We start from the raw sequence: 24016 nt of genomic DNA on the forward strand, positions 1-24016 counted from the left end.
CAATATTATTACATGTGTTATCTTCATCTTCCATTAGTTAAATGTTATGCATACAGTTTGTTTGTGGGATCTCTCTTTGCACATCTGAAATAAAACCCAAAAACCCACGTAACCCACGTAATTGTGATACAACACACACCTATACTATGAGGTGCATAAATTGGAGCAGGAACTTTCCATCTCCTAAGTGATATAAGCATATGATTAAGAGTGCATTTAGATTATTTCAATAGGTATTTTTATGCTGTACAAAAAAGTATGGGTTACTAGATTGTGGCACAGGGTAAACAAAATATTAATGCATTTATAAAGCTGTATCTGAAGTGGCAGCACATAATCATTAACATTTTTATTATCCCTTCATTCACCCTTCAGACCTCTTGATTGGTCAAGCCATTTCAGTCAACACACCTCAGGGGTCCAGAAAAGAGGACTGCATGACAAGTCTAGAGCTCTCCTTTATCATCAAAGCAAAAAGTCTTATCACTTGCAAGCCCAAAGACTCTGTAACATCAGAACTCTGTCTGAACTCAAAGACTTGTTGCGCACTTTTCTTTGTTATTTACATTTATTTTTCTGTTGATATTCTTTTCCAATATCCATTATCTGTAAATATTTTGTTTGCTCAATTTTTCTTTTTCTTTTTAAATAAAATATATTTCTAAAACATTAACATTCTCTTGAATGCACAGAACTTAAAGAATCCCTTTCTTTTTAAAAGCCCTACTATATTGTGAACCTCTGCGTGAGAGTGGACATTACAGACAATTCCTTGTTACTGTGATTATTGTAAATGGTTCAGGTTTCTAATAAAACTGTGTAAGCTGTTTTGGTGTGTAACAAGTTAACTATGTAGACAACCAGCCCCAGTGTCAATCGCTGTTAGTCTGTAGGCACCTAAATTGTGGTCCTACAAGCTAGAAATCCTTGTGCAGAGTTAGGACGAGAGTGCCATTTTCACATTTGTGACAGCGCTGTGTAAGTTTACCCATGGGCTGGGACCTGACACTGCTGTTGTCACAATTATGTCTGTATATGGCACCCCACGACAGGTGAACATATATATATATAGCCAGAGTACCCATTATGTTCAATCTATGATATCTATTTTTGGTAATATGCTATTTCCCACCAAATGGCAAATGTTGGGTTTAGTGGTCCTTAAAATAGCTTCTTTATTGGAAATTACTGAAAATTGCGACATTGATAAATTAATTTGTGGTAACCACAGCCATAATTCCTAAAGGGACATCAATCCTATTCAGCAAATAAAGATCACAATGCTTCCAATAGCCATGTGCATATGCATCTGCTGTGGAGTGCACTCATCCATACCAGTCTAAGCTAAGTTATTAACCTGCCAACGGCCTTATCATGTTCATTATCCCAGTACAGTTTATAGATTTATGGCATTTTTAAACCATTCTATCTGTAGGGTGAATGCAGACAAGATCAATACATTATGACCTTCCTCTTTGCTACTGTCTTCTGTTTGTAATATATGGGAAAATTATTATCCTAATGCAGAATCTATAGAATGCTTTATCAGTCATGGGAAAGATTAATGGATTCATATGTGATTAAATGACTGGCTTAACATACATGAATTAAATTCCTCCACTTAAATCTTTTTCATTTTAGCTATAACATAAATTATTAACACCATATTTAAGACTATTTTGACATTAAAGGCATTCTTTTAAGCTTCTGCATTCATTAACAGATCCCCAGCCGCAGCCAAAGAAACCAATGTCTTTGTAAATATTTACGTAAAATAGTGCAAATGCTGTGCTTTTTCTTGTAAAAGGGAGAATTTAAAGTTAACTTGTGCCAAGACTATGCAACATAAAGTATTTACATATTCTGAACAAGCAGTAAAGGTGTTCTAAAACAAGCCTGTATTCAGTCAGCTACAGGGGCGGACTGACTATTTGGAAACGTGGGCACTGCCAGAGGGCCTGGGGTCAGTAGGGGGCCCCATGAGATGCCCCTGGTACCTTTTTCATAGGCTTTTTTGAGTTTGGGCAAGGACACAGGGGCCCCATGATCCCCTATTGCCCGGGGCCCCATGAGTTGTCAGTCCGCCCCTGGTCAGCTATAAGCAGAGTGAGAGAAAGTTACCTTCAAAGTTCACAACAGAAGCACTAAAATCTCTTTTCATCTCTATTTTGTATGGAGTGCAGAATGTTAGCAATGTAAATACACAATAGGTGTTTCTAAACTATAAGATACTGACTGAAGCCTGACTCTTTGAGGATAAATTACTTATCAGTGTAAGGTTGTAGATAGTTTGTTTTAACCACTTACCTACTGGGCACTTTTACCCCCTTACTTCCCAGGCCAATTTTCAGCTTTCAGCACTGTTGCACTTTGAATGACAATTGAGCGGTCATGCAACTCTCTACTCATGTGAAATTTTTATAATTTTTTCACACAAATAGAGCTTTCTTTTGGTGGTATTTAATCGCCACTGTTTTGTTTGTTTTTTTCATTTTTGCATTATAAACAAAAACAGGGCAAAACGTTTAAAAAAAAAGTTTTTCTTTGTTTCTATTATAAGGTATAGGTAAAGTTTCTCCTTCACTGATGTGCAATGACAAGGTTGCATGGATAGGCAGCATGGATAGGCACTGATAGCCAGCACTGATGGGCACTGATGAGGCGGTATTGATGATGCTGTACTGATATGCAGCACTGCTGGGCACTGATAGATGGCAATGATAGGCACTGATGGGCACTGATGAGGCGGCATTGATAGGCAACACTGATGGGCACTAATAGGCTGCACTGATGAGGTGGCACTGGTGGGAATTGATGAGGAGGCACTGATGATGCTGCACTGATAGGTAGCAATGATGGGCACTGATAGGCAGCATTGATGGGCACTGACTGGCAGCACTGGTGGGCAACACTGCTGGGCACTGATGGGTGGCACTGCTGGGCACTTGAGGCTGCACTGATAATCAGTGCAGATTTCCTCTGTGACACTTGCTGGTTATTGGCAGTACTTTCCTCTCGCTGTGACAGTGTGAAGAAAGTGCTGCCGATAACCGGAAACTTTACTTTGTGATCAGCTGTGTCATTGGACACAGCTAATTACACAGTAAAAAGCTGCTGTGATTGGCCTTTTACCTTGTCATGTGATCAGCTGTGTCCCTAGGTCACAGCAATCAGAGATAGCATTGGATGCGCATAGCTGGGTGCCCTCCCAGAACTGGAAAACCATGCTGTAGCTGTAATTCGGCTACAGCTCAGTTGTCAAGTGGTTAAAGTGGTTGTAAAGGCTCTATTCTATTCTCATTCTATGCATGAAGGTAAAACACCTTCTTTGCATAACAGCCTCCCCAGCCCCCCCCTAATACTTACCTGAGCCCCATCTCAATCCAGCAACCTGCACGGGAGCCTTGGCTGTCCGGGGTCTCTCCCTCCTCATTGACTGAGACAGCAGTGTTAGCTGTTGGCACCCACTACTGTCATTTTTAATCACAGCCAGTAAGCCAATGAGGAGAGAGCAGAGGGTGGGACTAAGCCAATGCTCCATGTGTTAATAGACACACAGCAGCAGTTTGGGATCAGGTGCCCCGATAGCAAGCTGCTTGCTCTGGGGGCACCAGGCTGGAGGGAGGGGCCAGAAGCACAGGTGAGGGACCCGAGAAGATGAGGATTGGGGCTGCTCTGTGCAAAACCACTGCACAGAGCAGGGAAGTATAACATTTTTGTGATTTTTAAACCAAAAAATAAAATATCTGGCTTTAATAATTTTACTTTAAATATCTTTTACTGTTTGTTAAGAATATGTGAATATTTTAATGTACAGGTAAACTTTAAAGTGGTTGTAAACCCTTACATACACCCAGTGAAGTAACTGGCCTAGGGTGATGCACAGAAATTAAGCACATCCTCCTACATAAGGTATACCTGTTTATCTGTAGTCTTCTCTTTTCTACATTCATTGAAAGTCCAGAATATATAAAGTATGTTTGAGCTTTCAGAAAACAGGGGTTGGAGAGCTTAAATTACACTGAGAGCCAATTGGACAGAAGGAACACATCCCATTCACAAAAGCACACAGGAACAGAGCTGGGGCTGTTAATCACAAGCTGTGTGCTAGAGGTCCCACCTCGTCACCTTTTTTTCTCTTGATATCAGGAAAACTTCTCAGAAGTGACTGATGCTGATAAGAGAGGAATGAAGCTGCAGACAGAAATGACACTTGGTGCTCTTAATTGAGACAAGTACACACGATAGAGGGCTATGCTTTGTTCATACTTCACTTCTGAGGTTAACAACCACTTTACATAAAGGTTGAGTATAACCTACAATTCTTCAGCACAGTTCTTGCATATTTATTAAAAAAAAGAAGTACAACGGCCAGTACCATCTTTCTATCAGATTACAATGAAAGAGCCTTACATAACATACATAGCAAAAAGTGAGATACTGTATGTAGGAACCCTGCCTCAATCCGGAATGCCCCTACCCAAATTCAGTGTTTGCAGCTAGGCTGTAATCAACCTAAACTTTGCTTATGATACCTGTATTTGTTGAGCTTCTCCTAAGCTCAGGACATTTATTATTTCTGCCTGTTGTTGTTGTTAGTGTGAGAACTAACAATGTAAGGAATTATGAATTTTTACAGTATCTGCCTTGGCCAATCGTTAAGCATATTATTCCTGTGATGTGAGCTGGGAGGAGATGGTAAATATTTGGAGCAACAATCTAGGATCCTTCCCTCCCAGGCCTCTGCCTGGAAAGTATGCCAATGTGAGAGAGTCACTCTTTCTTTGCAGGTTTCTGTTTGAAGAGGATGTCAGCATGAGACGTCCTTGTTATTGCTTCCCAGGCCTTTGCCTGGGAAAGAAAGCCAGCATGAAAAAGGGTTTTCCTGAGGTCCTAAATCTGGGTCTAAAGAAGATTTTGTTCCCTTGGGGGCACGAAACTGAACCTAAAAAATTCAAAGCTGGCCTGTGGAAAAGGCCAAATAATCGATAGTAACTAAAAGTTTACAACCTAGAGGGAGAATTTTATGGTGCGTCTTCTCTGCAGTATAGTGTCCTGGAGAGCTTGGAAGAAGCTGCTACCTGTGAGTATTACATCTTTTGCTTGACTATTTAAGGTACCCATGACTGTGTCACTATATAGAGTGAAAGTGTCAATCTATTGTTAGCGGCTCTAATATTTCAGCAGAAGCCTCCCATCAACTTTGCTGTTAAGAAGAAGTTGCTCTTAAAGGACAGCTATCAGTTTGCTGCTACTTAAGGGTCTGGGATGTTTTGCTGATTTTTGGGTGTCTTGTTCCAGTAACTCTGTCTCCGCAAGTTAATAAACAATAGAAATACAGGAAGGAGTATCAAACCAAAGTCAGATAAAAGTGTCTAAGATAATTTTAGTTGTGAATAAAAAAGTTATATAAAATATGTCAATGTGTTTCAGGGGCAACACCACTCCTTCATCAGGGCTCAACACAGGATGGACTCAGAGAATCCAGTGACTTCATACATTAGATCCAGTATTGAACTCTTCTAATTTAGGAACAACCTGACAGCAGTTGCATTACATACATTACAGCCCTGGCCAAAAGTTTTGAGAATGTCACAAATATTAATTTACCTGCAAGGAAACACATGCAGTCATCATTACTTTGCACAAAAAGAGATTCAGAGACAAGGATATTGCTGCTACTAAAATTGCACCTAAATCAACCATTTATCTGATCATCAAGAACTTCAAGGAGAGAGGTTCAATTGTTGTGAAGAAGGCTTCAGGGCACCCAAGAATTCCAGCAAGAGCCAAGACCATCTCCTAAAATGGATTCAGCTACGGGATTGGGGCACCACCAGTGCAGAGCTTGCTCAAGAATGGCAGCAGGCAGGTGTGAGTGCATCTGCACACACAGTGAGGTGAAGACTTTTGGAGGATAACCTAGTGTCAAGAAGGGCAACAAAGAAGCAACTTCTCTCCAGGAAAAACATCAAGGACAGACTGATTCTCTGCAAAAGGTACAGGGATTGGACTGCTGAGGAATGGGGTAAAGTAATTTTCTCTGATGAATCCCCTTTCCGATTGTTTGGGGCATCTGGAAAAAACCTTGTCTGGAGAAGAAAAGATGAGTGCTACCATCGGTCCTGTGTCATGCCAACAGTAAAGCATCCTAAAACCATTCATGTGTGGGGTTGCTTCTCAGCCAAGGGAGTGGGATCACGCACAATTTTGCCTAAGAACACAGCCATGAATAAAGAATAGTACAAAAACATCCTCCGAGAGCAACTTCTCCCAACCATCCAAGAACAGTTTGGTAACAAAAAATGCCTTTTCCAGCATGATGGAGCACCTTGCCTTAAGGCAAAAGTGATAACTAAATGGCTTGGGGAACAAAACAACGCAATTTCAGGTCCATGGCCAGGAAACTCCCCAGATCTTAATCCCATTGAGAACTTGTGGTCAATCCTCAGAAGGCGGGTGAACAACCCACACACACACACACACACACACACACACACACACACACACACACACACACACACACACAAATTATGACAAACTCCAAGTATTAATTATGCAAGATTGGACTGCCATCAGGCAGGGTGGGGCTCAAAATGTGATCAACAGCATGCCATGGTGCATTGCAGGGGTCTTGAAAAAGAAGGGTGAACACTGAAAATATTGACTCTGCATAAACTTATAACTTGTAATTGTCAATAAAAGCCTTTGACACTTATGAAATGCTTGTAATGCATAGTAACATCTGACAAAAAGATCTAAAAACACTAAAGCAGCAAACTTCGTGAAAATTAATATTTGTGTTATTCTCAAAACTTTTGGCCAGGGCAGTACATACTTTTGGTTTCACCACTTTGTACACTGTACTTCAAACTACATACTTCTTGTAGCAATATTCTGTATGTTGTTCTGTATGTGATTGTATGTTACATTGTCCTAACTTCTCCACTCTGTGTTTTGAACTATACATTACTGTACATACACTTGATGGAACCACTTAGTATGTATTATATAATGAGGACTGCTCTATTCTGTATGCTGTTCTCAAAATACTCTACATTACTCTATTTTGTATTCTGTATTGTATGTTACATACAGTGCGTCTGCATAATTCTAGTCATCAATTGTTCTCACAAGAGTCCCAGTTACCACCGCAGAGCCCATCTTTCACCGTCTACACGTACCATCAGCCCTGAAGAGGGGGGAGCTTATCCCCAAAACACATTGGCTCGATTTGTACACTCGTTATTTTCAGTAAACAATTGTAGCCTTCCATCAAGTATGGCATCACTCTGGACACCAAGCATTCCTGTCTCCCTATCCAAATGCATTAAAAAAATAATTTTTCATTCACCTGTAAAACTGTGTTTTTGAAGTATATCACAGGAAACATGATAACATTCTGGAACCAATAGGTATTCAGCTACTTTCAGGTGATTGGACACTGGAAAAGCTTTAGGGACAGCCCTGCAGACCCTCCTACTGCCAGCATGTGGAGGATTCTGCCTGCATCCTCAGATTTGTACCAAGCAATAACAAGATATTCAATATATAGGGGGACATTATAAAGCAGTCAAACTATGGGGTGGGCAACACAGAAAATGAATAGCTAATATGTTCAAGAGAGGAACAATGAAAAAAAAAAGGTGTCAATAATCCTAGAGTACTGCCTGAAGCACCTTATGACTGAAAATGGCACCCGCTAAGGCCACCAGGAAAAAATCTAACAAATGTGAACAAAAAAAAAAATAAAAAGAGGATAACTTTGCAAAACTGATAAACCAGTGTCTGATCCTGAAAGGCCCAAGAAGCACAAGTAATTCTAATAGAATGTGCCTTGACTGGAAAAGGGGTGAATCTATCCCTAAGGTCATAAGACCCAAGGATGAGTTGTTAAATCCACTTAGCAATAGTGGAGAGAGAAGCTGGTTGGCCTACGTGGGTGTCTTCAAGAATGATAGACAGAGTGATAAAAGGAAGCTATAGTGGCGAGGTAAACAAACACCAAACGCAACTTGTACACCGTATCCAAGCAATGGGGAACGACCTCCTTAACATGTTTACCAGCCAGACAGAAGGATAGTAAAACAATGTAAACAATGTCCTTGTTAAGCTGGGAAAGAAGGAGGCCTTACACCTCATAACCTCCTTGTTCTTGTGCAAAACAGACAAGGTTTCTTATAGATCATAGCTTTCAACTCAGAGACTTGCCTAGAAGTGATAGCAACATGCATTGCAACAATGCATGTAAAAGTTAGTCAAGGGAAAATATGTTCAAAAGAAGGCCTCTGAAGGATCAAGTGGAATTTGGAAGAGAATTGCTACAATTCTCAGGGTAGTGGCACTCATGAAGGTGAGATTTGACCCTTAATATTACTCAAGGCCAAACTGACTTCTGGAAATTCAGAATCCATTGAAGACCTGAAGAAACTGCACAGTTTGGTTGACATTGGCTGAAACGTGAGGTGCAGTAGACAGACTGAAGGGGAGGGTCACAAATTGGTAATGTGAGCCTACCACAACACACAGCTAGCATTGATGAGCACAAAACCATATAATCTCTCAGATGAAGTGAGGCAATCCCTGACCAGGCAGATTCCATTTGGAACTTTTGTACCCAGAGGAATCAGTTGAGAAGTTTCAGCTTCAGAATGGGGTGAATGCCCCCTTTCACCTTTGAACAGGTTGGAGGTTTGAACAGTTTGGAGTATATCTCCTGAACCTTTCTTACTCCAGGAAAGGATTAATGACCCCCTGAGAGAAGAGATTCTCTAGAGCAGTGAGAAGGTCTTTCTGCCACTGAGGAGAGACTAGATAGTTGGACAGTGAAAAAAATGAGGAGGGGCTTGGAGAAAAATTACAGTTTGTAGCCCCTAAATATGATGTCCTGGACCCAAGCATCTGAAACATCCTGGAATCAGACAGCCATGAAGGCTAGAAGACTTCTTCTACTTTGGCAAGTGGGAGTTTCTCTTCCTTAACTGCCTCCTACCCACCATATAAGGAAATGATGGATTGGCGGGGGCTCTTTCCTTCTGGGAGGACGTCATATGACGTCCTTTTACTGTAGCAGTGCATGCGTGCCCCAGCTATCACTGGTGCACCCTTGGACACAGCCCATCATCAATCAAGGTAAAGAGCCATTGGCTGCAGCTCATTACCATGTGACCGGCTGTGTCCAATCACAGCTGGTCACAAATGTAAATACAGAGCGGTAACTCACTGTTACCAGCTTCCTCTCCTCACACACAGATCTTGTGTGAGGAGAGGAATCTTCTAAAAGTGAGTTACAATTCTGTACACAGTGCATACACAGATCACATCCCCTGTCACAGTGCCTACCAGTGTTACTATTGGCCTTCAGTGCACCTTAGCCCCCAAGTGCATAACCTTACATTTATCAACATTAAACCTCATTTGTCACATAGTTGTCCAATTAAACAGTGCATTGAGGTCGGCTTGTAAGTTGGAAACATCCTGTAAAGATGTTATTCCAGTGTATAGCTTGGTGTCATCTGCAAAGACTGAAGTGGTATTTTTGATCCCAGACCCTATATCTTTTATAAATAATATATATTAAAAAGTAAGGGTCCCAACACTGAACCTTGGGGTACACCACTGACATCCCTACACCATTCAGAGTATGAATCATTAACCACTACTCTCTGAATACAATCTTTTAGCCAGTTTTCTATCCATTTACATACAGATTTTTCCAAGCCGTAGACTTTACCTTACACATTAGCCGTGTGTGGGGAACTGTGTCAAATGCTTTTGCAAAAACCCAAGTATACCACGTCCACCACCACCCCACTGTCCAGGGTTTTTTTTTTGCTCACATCCTCATAAAAATAAATCATATTTGTTTGACAACTTCTGTCTTTCATGAATCCATGCTGTCTGTTGCTTAAAACATTTTTTTCCAGCAAGAACTCATCTATGTGGTCTTTTCTTAAACTCTCCAGTATCTTCCCAACTATAGAAGTTAAACGAACAGGTCTATAAGTACTTGGTAAAGATTTTGACCCCCTTTTTAAATACTGGCACCACATTGGCCTTACGCCAATCCACTGATACTATGCCAGTCATTAAAGAGTCCCTAAAAATTAGAAACAATGGCTTTGAAATGACATCTCAATTCTTTAAGGACCCATGGGTGTATGCCATCCGGTCCAGGTGCTTTACTCATCTTTTTTATTTCTAAATATTTTTGAATCATATCAATTTGAGCCAATGTGGATCATCTGGAGCTGTGTCAATACCATGCCCATTATGGACAAGAGCTCCCCCATGCTCCTTTTTATACACAGAGCTGAAGAAGGTATTTCATAAATTTGCTTTCTGTTTGTCCCCACTCTAGATTATTATCACCAGGGTACTTATCCCACAGACAACATCAGCAGTCTACCTGTCCCAGAGCCATCCATGTAAAAAAACTTATACTAGTGAGAAGGCTTTCAAAATCCTAAGTGTGATGGATGAGAGCAGCGGGGAGCTCTCACTGTCTGATTCAGTGTATGAATCAATTGAAAATAGTGGATCATCGACTAAATCAGAGGAAGAAAGGATCAGAGGATCAGAGGATCAGAGGAAGAAAGGATACGGTGCTCTGAAAACCAAGCAGCCACCAGCTGCGCCACGCACCTGACTGGCCAAACAGCAAACTCCAATGGCACTAGACCCATGGATGAAAGACCCAGCATTAGACCAGCACCCATCAACCCCCAAGGATCAGGGCCCAAACATACCTCCCAGATGCTCTTGCCAACCCAATATGGCTACCCTCCAACTCAGGATCAGCAAGCATTCCCTTTTTCATCGCACTGCCAGGTGTGCAGGCCAACACTTAGAAAAAAAACACATTTCTGAAAAATTCTATTTATTTTTGTCCAAAAGTTTACTTTGTTTTATTGTGGACCAGACAAACCTTTTTACAAGGTTTTACAAAGAAATGAAGGTTATGCTTACTGGTTCACACACCCAATCCACCACATGCCCATTTATTCTGCTGTAATGCCTAAGTCACGCTATGATCATCTCATGCGATTCCTTAATTTCAGTGACAATACCCAGTGCCTTCCCCGTGATCATCCAAACTATGATAAATTATACAAAATTCGCCTACTTTTTATTTTTTTTTCTCAAAGATTTGCTGAACTTTATGTCCCTAAAAAAACATAGACAAATCCTTTGTCCACTTCACTGGCCGGATAGGAATCAAGCACTGTATTTCAAGTAAAAGGGCTGGATATGGAGTAAAGCTCTGCAAGCTTTGTGAAAGAGCAACTAGATATTTGTATGCGTTCTGCATATACAAAGGCAAAAATTCCCAGTTCCAGCCCCTTGAGTGCCCAACCTACCTTGGAACAAGTGGAAAAATTGTCTGGGACCTGGGTTATCCACTTTTCCAAAATGGCTATCACATTTACCTGGACAATTTCTATACCAGTTTTCTGACACCTGTACCATGAGAAAACCTTGGCCTGCGGTACCTCCTGAAAAAAACAGGAAGGGCTTCCCACAAGCTCTAGTGAACACCAAGCTACAAAAGGGGAGAATCAGAGAAGCCTCTGAAGCCTAAGAAATGATGAAGTGCTGCCCTGAAGTGGAAGGGGGTAAGAGAGAGGTTTACAACCTGTCCACCATCCACAATGACACCTCTGTGGAAATTACTGGAAGACACAGTCCATTTACAAGCCTGTGGCCATCCAAGATCATAATCTATACATGGGGGGGGGGGGGGGAGTTCAATGGTCAGATGTTGTATTCCTATTTAGCAACAAACAAGAAGGTCCCATTTCTGGTATAAAAAAGTTACAGTCTATGTTATGCATTATAATTAGCCAAATAAATATGTCACCTACACCACCTCCACAGAAAGACCCACCGCCTTCCTCAAATTTATCAAAGAAATCATCATGTCCCTTATCAGCAAGCAAGGATCCCCCCAGAAAGAATTCTTTCCGATTCTGTGAGCAGACCTCATAAGTGCCACTTCCCTGAGAGCATTCCACCAACAGAAGCATGCCAAAGATGTCAGAAAAGATGTTGGGTATGCAGCAGAGGAGGAGTTAGAATAGACAAGTTTTCATTGTCCCCAGAGTCCCTCCAAACCAGGCCTGTGCATTGGAGGCTGCTTCCGATGTTTTCACATGTCACTAAAATATTAGCCCATATTACTAACAGCCAGCCATTTCCCCGTTTTCAATATCTCTGCTGATCATTTGCCTGCTGCCTCAACCAACCATGCCACTGCCTTCTATCTGAACTGACCCTGGCCTGTTTATCGACTATACCTCTGCCTGCCCTTTGCATTGTTTATCCACCACGTTTCTGCCTTCTACCTGAACTGACTGTGGCCTGTTTATTAACTATGCTTCTGCCTGCCGTCTGGATTATCAACCACGTTTATGCCTTCTTCCTGGACTGGCCTCGACCATGATTTTTGCCTGCCACTTGGATTGATCTTTTGCCCTGCTACTGTAGTAGCAGTGGTATTCAAGATAGCACAGGGGTTTCACAAATGTGAGGGGATTCAGAGTAGAGTTCTGAGTAGAGGAAAACAGTTTTTGGTTTTCTCCAGGTTTTGTAATTCCCGAAACAGTCTGCTTGTTCAGAGGCTTCGTAGAGATTGGGTGGGATGCAGCCTCTACCTCTGTGCCCTGGTCCTACCTGACCGAGGCCCAAATCCTGATGTTCCTACCCGTTGCCTGGACCAGTACTTTGGATGTTCTTAGCATATCTATGCTTACTGCCTTTACTGACCCAGGAACTTTTATGGGCCATGTTCCTGCTTGCTGCCTGGACAAAAATGTTGGCTGTGCTGACCATATCTCTGCCTGCTGCCTGTAATGACCCAGGACATTTTATGGACCATGTTCCTGCCAGCTGCCTAGACAAATACTTTGGCTGTGCTGACCATATCTCTGCCTGCTGCCTGTAATGACCTATGACATTTTATGGACCATGTTCTTGCCTGCTGCCTTAACCAATACTTTGCCTGTGCTGACCATATCTCTGCCTGCACTGAGCCAGGACCTTTTATACACCTTGTTCCTGCCTGCTGCCTGGATGTCAGTCTGCTGCCTGTACTGACCTGGACCTATGCTCTCCTCAAACAGGTAATCTTTTGTTTACAATGTTTTTATAGTGTTTGTTGATTTTTGTGTTACACTTGTTGCAATATTGGGCACATAATCTGTTCAAACATGTGGTATACCCATAATCAGGAGGAGTAGCAGAATGTATTTTGGGGTATAATTATTGGTATGTCCATGCTGTTTTTAGAAATATCTTTTAGATTGACAACTTTGTGTTACAAAAAATACATTTTCATTTTATTTCCACATTTTCCAAAAACTTGTAGAAAAAAATACATGTTCAAAAGACTCATTATGCCTCACAGAATATATGTTTGGGTTCTTAAAATGTAGTAGTGAGTAATTTATACCCCTAGTACACCTGACAGTGCTCCTTGCATGTTGTACCTCTCTATGTGGCTAGGCTGTGAAAACATCTCACACATGTGGTATCCCCATACTCAGGAGGAGTAGCAGAATGTGTTTTTTGAGTGTAGCTGCAAGTATGCATATGCAGTGTGAGAGAAATAACCTGTTAATATGACAAGTTTGTGTGAAAAAGAAATCTTAATTTTCAATAGAATTGTGGGAAAAAAAATACAACTTCAAAAAACCTTGTGTCTTACTAAATACTTTGGACTGTCTACTTTCCAAAAAGGGGTTATTTGGCGGCTATTTGTACTGTCTTGGCTTGTTAGGGTTCTGGGGAAATGAGACAGAACGTCAGTACATCAGGTGTGATCAGTTTTCAATTATTGATGCCATAGTTTATAAACTCAATAACTTTCACACAGACTAAATAGTATAGGCAGTTTTAGGTTATTTTTATCAAATTAATGTAGTAGTATACATTTTGGTCAAAATTTATGAAGAAAAATAACTTATTTGCAAAATGTTACAACAGAAACGCAGAAAATTTTGTTTTTTATTCAAATTTCTTGGTCTTTTTTCATTTATAATGCAAAAATAACGTGCTGATTAAGTACCACCAAAAGAAAGCTCTATTTGTGTGAAAAAAAAGATACAAAAAATTCATATGGGTATAAGGTTGCATGACTGAGTAATTGTCAGTCAAAGTATGACAGTGCTGAAAGCTGAAAAGTGGTCTGGGCAGGAAGGGGGTATAAGCGCCCAGTAGGCAAGTGGTTAAGAAGAGGGCTTATTTCTGGGTTTGGCAGGCTTTGTAGTGAAAGTCTTACAATAGCACAGAGTTCCTGGTATTAGCCTGGTACTGGAAGCTCAAAAGTGATGAAAGGAATTATTCCTTTTTCCAAAAGCACAGGCTTTCCCTACTGGAGAATGGCCTTCTTTTTTTATGGTATAAAAGAACTCTTGCCCCTCATGACTTTTTTTATATATTGCAGGTGTCCAAGGCTTCACCAAACAGGCATTCCTCATCAAAGGGCATCAAGATGCTAATAAATCAATAATAAATAAAGTGCTATTAATCAATAAATGTCAAATAAATATATGAATAAATAAACTCTTTAATAATACTGTCCAAAATGTATATATGTATAATGTCCAAAAACATGAGTATTCCAAAAACAGCATCAAGATGCTAATAGCAAGGAAACTTAAGCCAGAGGAGTCATCTCATATGGACTGATAGGAGACCCATCCTGGAAATCTGGTGAAGGGTATCTGTCAGTCCATTGACACGACAATGTAGGATCACTGGAAATGGCTAAAAATGCTGGGGCACAGAGGGGTCCATCAGTATGGACCTGGGGTTCATAGGCATAGCTTTTGACCAGACATTCTGAGTCTGCACAACCATAATGGCAACTGCAGGCTGCATAGAAGGGTCAGTTAGTAAAAGATAGATTTAGAGGTTCAAATATAAATTACTGTATCACCCAATATATGGCTTCCATCCAGTAGCCAAAAAATATACAGACCAAAAAAGAGAAGGGTCCCCCAGGGTGAACAAGGCCTTATAGATGACTTCCAACCTCTTAATCCTTGAACACAGAAACCTCCTCAGCAAGGCCTGTTAGGCTTTTGTTAGGACAGGAAATGTCAGGGTCCACAACAGGGACAGCCCAATTCTTAAAGAACCCCTCCTCAATAGGATATTGCTGAGCAAAATGTTTAGGAGAAAGCAACCTCTAAAGGGGAGGTTGATCAACCTAAAAATAAGCTGTAACGGCAAGTATACAGATTTTGGCAGGTTGGGGTGATATACGGGAACCCAGACTAATGACATATGGCAAGGTCAATGCAGGAGGTTCCAATTTTAGGTAATTGCATACTGCTTCCACAAGGATAGAAAGAGTATCATTGAATTTGGGAGAGATATCAGTAAACATGTTTTCCTCCTGTGCCAAGTCCTCTGATCTGGATGTGGTACCATTCTCTTCTTCCTCCTTAGTAAACATAAAGTCAGACATAGAAGATCAGGAGGAAATCCTGGGGGAGAGGATGATGGGGCTTGCTTTCAACCCAGGAGGTCTGAGGCTCTGAAAAGGACAGACATCTTTCTCATAAATTCAGACATGAAAGTGGCAAATTCCTGCTTGGATAAACATGAGGAGAAGGGTGTCTCTTAAAAGGCAGATGAGTCCCCAGAAGCAGATAAATGCACAGGTCCTGGCAAATCAGAACCACTGGAGGGGAGTTACCAATACTCTCAGATACATCAGAAACATTAGCTGGATGAGTGCTTTCAGAGCCTGAAGATCCATCTCCCTTGCTACTATGATCTGCCTGTCATTTGATGTGTGAGAGTAAGCACAAAGCCACAGAGGGTACACTTGCAGGCAGAGGGCTCAGTGAAGACAGCGGATCACTTGTGCTGAGGTTATTACTTGTGTACTTGGAGGCAGCCAGGAAGGAGTGGAAGGATGCAGCTGGCCAGAGCAAACGTGGGAGAGTAATGTAAGTGACACATATTTGCACAGTGGAACCTATCATAAAGCAGCATGGACTGTGGCCCAGGTAAAAAAAAAAAAGGATGCCAAATTCTAAATGAAAAACAAGTCCAAATGTCCCCCTCCACTAACTGCAAAATAATGAATCACAGCTAGGGCAACACCGTTATCCCAAAATAGACAGGAGTGATGCAGCACCTGGGCACTCTGGAAAGACAGGACCAAAGCCTTGCCTTAACTCATGGATTGTAGTTCTCCAATGGAAGCCAGTGGGGGGTAAAAGAGACAAACACCATCCAAATTTCTGACCTTTTGTTTGATTTACTCACCAAGAAATCTTCAGGGACTGGGTTTCATAGGCAGATCAACCACAGCCCTGGACTTTATAGCATCCTGCTGCCTCAAGCAAGATCCAGTACCTAAATCAACCATACAGGCCAGCTCTACATCTTCATCCAGGAAGGGTCATGGTAAGATACCCAAGGTCCAGCTGAGGAGTGCTGATCCAGAAACCTACATTAAAAGGTGGGGGGAATGGTGCAGAGGCAAAGTTGCAGCTAGCAATGCTTGCTAGAAAGTTTGCAGAATTTGTTTTTTAAAAGATTCTCAGAAGAGAAAAAGATATCCATCACCTAAGAACACCAGCAAAAAACTGGCACGTTCAAAGTGAAAGGTGTTATGCAGGGGTGTCCTTCCAAATTTGCTTTGCCAGTGTCTAATCAGCTGGAGGTAACTGCATTCCCATTTGTTCCAAAATATAATCTGGTGTCCCGCAATGACCAACTAAGAATATACATTTAGTGATGAATTTATGACCATGGAGCTGCATTAATTTGTGTCTTTTATATCAGCCTAGAGTTCAGCTTTAAAGTAAAAAAAAAAAAAAACACATCTAACTTGTAGTTTCATAATAAATGTTATATTTTATACATTCATTACATCTTTCTCTGTGATCAGGAATCTCTGCTGAGCCTAAGGGTTTAATATAGACAAGTTTTGCAGTAGAGTTTTAGTATATCATAAAGTAATGAAGTGAAGCTCGTTGCTATCTTTATTTCAAGCTTGATATAAAGAGAACTATACTGAAAATAAATGACACATTTTGGAAGTTCCATGGTTTGCCTAAAATGGATTCCAACCCGAATTTTGTTTGCTTTTTATCAATTAAAATTCTGGGCAAAAAACACAATTCTCTCATAAATATTTAAATTATATTTTTCCTGTTTCTATTTTGGTAGGTTTCATTAACAAAAGAGTTCTCTCTGTAGTTTTGAACTTGCAGCAAAAAAACATAGTGTGACAAGAGCTACAAGTTTTCAATAAGATATGAAAGAAACATGCACCAAAGGAACAACTCCAAAAAAGCCTTATTGTACAAATAAGGCAGCATAAGAAAGGGTAGCATATGAAAATGTGTATGCTGGCTTTCCATAGTCCAAATATGTATGCAAATGTGTACTATGATACTCTATGCAAAGCATGTATTATAACGTTTTGGATTTTTAACATTCCACATTCTGTTGCCCAGATTCCTTCCTGTGCCCCCAAGAGTTTTAATGTCTGTAATTGCACCAAAGACCCATCTATTTGCTGCTCTAAGAAGTGTTTAGATATGCCTAGTGGCTTATTTAACTAACTAATAACTTAAATCAAGCTAAACTAACATCCTAAAATCAAAGAAAGCTCATTTAAAGTATTTTTATGGAGTTACCCAAGTTATGGACTTCCTACAATAAAAGTATTCTGATGGACTTCTGTTAAACTTTAGTGTATTTACAGCCAATCATAGTGATCAAATGGCTGGGAAGCTCATGTAACACCCTAGGCATTATTATTATTATGCAGGATTTATATAGCTGCAATGGTTTGCTCAGCACTTTACAATATAAAGGGAGACAATACAGCAATGATACAGTTCAATTCAAGAGGGTTAGGAGGACCCTGCTCCTCGGAGCTTACTATCATTATAAACTTTAAAAGTCTGACTCCCACAAGCTGAAAAGTGTTCAAACACAAATTAATTTCAATTGTAAATGTCTTCACATTGTATTACCAACGATTTAAATTTTGTGATAAACAGGATACCTGGCAGAATACAATTTGTACTTATTATCTACTTTAAAACAACATGTAAATCCCTAATCTGTAAAAACTGTAAAGAAAAAAGTTTTAGAAAATCAGTAGGCACCTAGTTATAATTTCTAAATTGATCTAGTTCATAGGAAATATACAACCTATTCTTAAACAAGTTATTATCATAAGTACTGGACTTTATTTTGTGAAAATTCATGATTTTAAAAAGGGACTAATGTGAGAAAGCAGCACATTTGCAAGAAAAAAACTGAACAGACTCATGCAGTAAATGGAAAGCTGATAAGGACATTCTGTAAATAGATGTACTTTTCATACTGTGAAGCCAGTTCATAATTTTAAAAAAGCATGTCTAATATATTGCAACAAGGAAACTACAGCAGTATAAATACTTCCCTGCCTCATAAATAACACATGGCAAAATGTTCCAAGAAGAAAATGTACATTCACTTGCATGAAACTTGGTAGTTTAGCCTTTGAAAACATCTTTTAGGATATTGCCTCTAGTGTTTCTGTTACAAGAGCTGTGATTGCTCTCATTTATTTTTGCCACAAATGTATCTCCTTCAAAGTCAGATGTATAGTTAAAATGTATCTACATCAAGGGCAAACTCGGAAACTCAGGCACTGCCCGAGGGCCCAGGGTCAGTAGGGGACCCCATGAGATGCCCCTGGTACCTTTTTCATAGGCTTTTTTGGAGTTTGGCAAGGACACAGGGGCCCCATGATCCCCATGAGTTGTCAGTCCGCCCCTTATCTACATCCAAATAAATAGCGAGTGATTAAAAGCCTTTGCCCTTTTTGTTTTCCATCTGTTTCCTTTGGAGGGAATTCCTGCTGCATCCTGTTGTGTATCTGATTTCCCCAAAGTGAGGGAATTCCCTTTTTTAACAACTGTCACTGGAACAGGTATATTCATTTCCCCTGAACTGTAAAATGTTGAATTTTTCAACATTTTCAATAGACAAATGTTACCAATGATATATGATATAATGTATGTATGTTTAATTACATGTTTTTCTGAAGAAAAAAAAAGTGTTGGTCACGTTGCCTACAAATGCCCCTAGCTTCAAAAAGTTTTTCAGTCTTTAGAGACACCTTGTCACGGTCTAGGTCAGGTTCAGAGACCAGTTGCTACAGCAGTGTAAGGCTTACCTCAAACCAGCAGGGTTGGTACACCAGCGAATCACCCTGGGAATGATGCTGGCTCACCTGAGGTGCGGGGTCTAAGTATTAACCGGTTTTCCCCAGAGCTCCTAATGGTGGAGATGGATTTGGCTGCATGCTAATACCAGGTCGCAGATCTCAGGATCACCCCATCAGGGAATGAGTAAGCTGGAAACCAATAGCGGATCAAACAGATTAGGGATCAAACAGAAGCGGAGTCAGTCACAAGCCAAGGGTCAGTCACAAATAGTAGTAGATAGGATGAGGCAGAATCGTAGTCAGTAGCAAGCCAAAGGTCGGTAACGAAGATGTAGACAGCAGCAGGAACAGTAAGCAGGATATTGGCTGGGAAGGCACAATAATCTGGCAAGGAGGAAGTGTATGGACATGGCTTTTATAGGAAGTTCATGGGAGGAGCAAGGAGTTCAAGGTTCAAGACAAACAGGGCCAAGGCAGGATCATCCAAAGAATAGTCAAGGGAGCTGTCCAGCATTCCAGGTGGCTCAGTGAGAAGAAACATTGCCTCTCACCGCAGAAGGCCCAGATTCAATCCCAGGCTCTGACACACCTCTTTGCAAGTAACCTTTTTAACCTGAAGTGATATTAAAGCTCTTTTTTTTTTATTACAAACATGTCATACTTTACTGCTCTGTGCATTGGTTTTCCACAAGACAGCCCTGACCCTCTTTTCACGGGTCCCCTGTCAGCACTCCTTTCCCTTGACCAGTGCCCTCCACTGGTGCATGCTCTCCACCAAGCCCTTCCATGTGTTCATAAGGCACATAGGGCTGCATGCCCACTCTTTCCACATTGGCTCATTGACTGGGTTTGACAGCAGGGGGAGCCAATGGCTCCCTCTGCTGTGTCCTAACCAAAGAGGAAAGAGAGACCCAAGACAGCCAAGACTCATGTAAACGTTGGATCTAGACAAGGCTCGGGTGAGTATTAGGAAGGCTGTGGGGGAAGAAGCACACATGTTTTTTTACCTTCATGAATAGCGTTCATGAAGGTAAAAAAAAAGCTTCAGCCTTTACAACCACTTTAATTCATTATTTAGGTTGATCCTACCAGTAACCCTCTCTTTCCTTAGGGTGACAATGCTCACTAACTATACTATAACTATTTAAGAACAGCTTTGCTGATCTGTGACAGGAAGTGTTAAGACTATAAGACACCTCCAACCCATCTCTATAACACAGCTGGGAAGTATTGTATAGTCCATAGAAGAGAACTAGGAAAAAAGCTAGCATACTGTATAATAGTGCAGCAGAGAGCACAGGCAGGTATATTATGCACTTGTCAATTAGATGCAACAAAGTGCTTTCAGCAGTATATTTAATGGAAAGGGAACATATAAGACAAGTTTATGGTTGGTGTTTACATACACTTTAAAGAATAGGATTTTTTTAGGTTTAGGGGTATCTGTTCTTCCTGCAAACTCCTCATTTAGTCCCTATAAAAAGTATTACAAGACAGAAATTGATGCAGTGTGAACAAAGAAGCATCAGATACTGCAACTGCACTGTTTTAGAAAGACATATACTATTTGCATAGATTGCATTATGGAATGGGGTGATCTTATAGAAATAACTGTTAGAATAAGCCTGATATTTAAAAAAAAAACTTTCAGGGAAGAGAAAGGCAACGTTAAGAGACTTGTAAATAAATTTGGTAAGGAACCTTGATGAACTGGGACAAAAGAAATCTTAGGCCGGCCATATATGATTCAAATCTCAGCTGATTCAGCAGGGATTGGCTAAGATTCGAACCATGTATGGGCAGGCTGAATGTACCCAAGCTAATTGTTGATCAACTTGGGTATAACCAGCCTGTCGGATTTTACATGTGATTATTGCTAGCTGCTATTATAGCTGCTAGGAGTAATCACTGTGTTCTCCTGGCAGAAATGGCTCCCCCCACCATGCGAAACAATGGCTCTGTGGGAGGGATTCCCCCATCAACACTGTGTTAATGGGGGAATCAAGTGATGTGCCAATTAAGAAATATTAACTGCAGGTTAATTTTCCTGGTAAATGTGTTTTACATTCCATCTTATGGAGCAATATTCATATTAATTTTGTGTACTAACAATTTTGAGAACCAGTGCTGACCTCTTTTGCAAAATACCAGTTTCTGCCTGTCTCTGACTTTAACACTTTCTGAGTTGGGGACATAGCACAAGCTTGTAAATAAAGTCAGAACTGTTGGACTGTGTATTAGTGCAATGTCCTAAAAAGTACTGCAGTTATTGAATCAGAATGACAACCAGGCACTTAGCAATTTCTATGGATAAGTCATCAGTGACATATTATCATTGTAGAAAATATCTAGTATATATCTGTTCTTCATTGTTTGCAATGTAAAAGTTTCCAAGGTCCTTATGAACCATTACGATGCTGATTTAAAATAAATTATTCCCAGAGTGGAGGTGGAAGCTCCCCAGTTTAGGATTTATAAATTAAATGATACCTAGTAAGAGGTAGACAGTGATTAAAAATCATGTGGATTACTCTTTAACTATCTCAATCTAAAGTTTGCTAAAATTCCACCGAAGGTTGCTAAAAGTTCATATATAGCTATAGCCAGCCCTCATGTTACAATATATTTTTCACCACTCCTAAAACAGTTCAAGGAAAACAATTAAAGCTTCTTAGATGTTTTTGTAATTTCTTGAAGATACTGTTGCTATTCAGATTAGTATTTACAAATTAAAATTAAATTGTGCCCATTTTTATGAGGCTTGAGAGACCTATGTATAGGGTCAGTCTGTTCATTGCCATCTCATAATTGTACCATGAAAAGAAAACGAACACATCAGCAACTGCTTGGATGTTTCCCCAGAGGACTGTAACATTTTGTTTAACTGGCCACTAAACATAAAGCCAACACATCCATTATGTAAAACAGCTGGTAGTAACATATCCATAAGGGCCCATTTACACATTGTGGCATGAGGCATGAGGTGATCTGCAAGAAATGAATTTTAGAATGAGCCTAAGATTTGGAGTGACTATGAGAGAAGAAGGAGGCAACTTTATAGGACTTGAGAAGAAATTTAGTGAGAAATTGGGAAAAAAGCTTAGAAGAACACTTATAAAACAGTGAATGTACCACTGACCAAACATTCATTGCAGACGAATCTTCCTGGTGCATGTGTTCTACATCCCAGAGAAGGATTAACCATCTTCTGAACTTTTACTGAATACCCCAATAACTACTTTATAAATATACCCCTCCAACTGGCCTAAGAAAATGCTCCTCCCCCCTCCCTTCTGCTGCCTATCACTTCTAAATATAAAAAAAGATATGTGTACTACCTTTTTTAATCTGCTCCCTTCTGGTCATGTGATCATGCTGCTCTGGCTCAAGGACCGCTTGACAAAGGCTGGGAATCCTGGGAGCTGTGATGTCACCCAGAGGCTCCCATAGCTCAGCTGTTGTCAATGTTCTCTCCTCTCCCACTAACGCAGTGCAGCCTGAGCTGTGGGATCACATGACCAGAATGGAGTGGATTACAGGTTAGGCAGGATATATAGGAGGAGGGGAGAGGGGATATTATTAAGAATAGTTACACTTAGTCTTTTATTCAACTATAACTGTATTTTAATATTGTGCCTGAATCTGAGAATACAATAAACAATTGAATACTGCCCGTGATACTTTTTTATTTGCACTAACATACAATTTCAGGACAAGCTTTTGGGGTATTGCTTGAACCTTGAAGAAGGGGGCAAACCCCAAAAGCTTGTCCAGAAAATTGTATGTTAGTGCAATTAAAAAAAGTATCACAGGCAGTACTCAATTGTTTCTGTCGCAAGTGCACTAATACGACTACAATCACCTCTAGTATACAATAAAACACTTTATATACTGCTGTTGTGTGTGTCTTGCTTTTCAATGACCATCTTAGAACCCATGTGTGACCTTTTTATATGGAACTGTATTCATCTTAATTTTTGTACTGATTAAAGTAAAAGCAAAATGACTACTAAGTCACTACACCATCTGGTTCTGTCGTGATTGCTGTATCCTTCGGACACAGCTGATCACGTGATTAGGTAAAAGGCCAATCACAGTGGCCTTTTTCCACGTGATCAGCTGTGTCCAGTGACTGTAAATACAGTTGCCCGTTATCGGCAGCATTTTCCTCAAGCTGCCACAGCGTGAGGGAAGTACTGCCGATAACCGGAAAATGTGACAGGGGAGATCTGCACTGATGATCAGTGCACTGATTGTCAATGCTGCCCAGCAGTGCCTAGCAGTGTCACTCATCAGTGCCCAGCAGTGTCACCCAACAGTGCCCAGCAGTGTCACCCAACAGTGCCCAGCAGTGCCGCCCAGCAGTGCCACCCAGCAGTGCCATCTGTCAGTGCCTCCAGTCAGTGCTACCAGTCAGTGCTGCCCATCAGTGCCACCTATCAGTGCCCATCAGTACTGCCTATCAGTGCCCATCGTTGCTGTATATCAGTGTATCATCAGTGTCTCCTCATCAACACCTTCCAGTGCTGCCTCCTCAGCACCGCCTCAACAGTGCCCATCAGTGGTACCTATCAGTGTAGCCTCATAAGTACCCATCAGTGCTGCCTATCAGTGCCCATCAGTGCTGCTTATCAGTACAGCCTTATCAATGCACATCAGTGAAGGAGAAAAATTACCTGTTAGAAACAAAGAAAACTTTCTTTTTTTCAATTATAAAATTTTGCAAATTGTTTGCCATTTTTTTGTTTATAGTGCAAAAAATTAAAACCCCAGTGGTGAGTAAATACCACCAAAAGAAAGCTCTATTTGTGTGAAAACATCGATACA

The 24016-nt window shown here is 40.6% G+C and overlaps 1 protein-coding gene across 2 annotated transcripts in view; it reads right to left on the reverse strand.

Moving 5' to 3' along the window:
* HTR2C (5-hydroxytryptamine receptor 2C) overlaps positions 1-24016 on the reverse strand; it is a 698015-nt gene that overhangs the window by 554799 nt on the left and 119200 nt on the right. The gene's annotated exons all lie outside the window — the stretch shown is intronic.

Source organism: Staurois parvus, unplaced genomic scaffold (genome assembly GCF_062004578.1).
Source record: "Staurois parvus isolate SC_StPar_1 unplaced genomic scaffold, SC_StPar_1.0 ptg001045l, whole genome shotgun sequence".
NCBI classification, from domain to species: Eukaryota; Metazoa; Chordata; class Amphibia; order Anura; family Ranidae; genus Staurois; species Staurois parvus.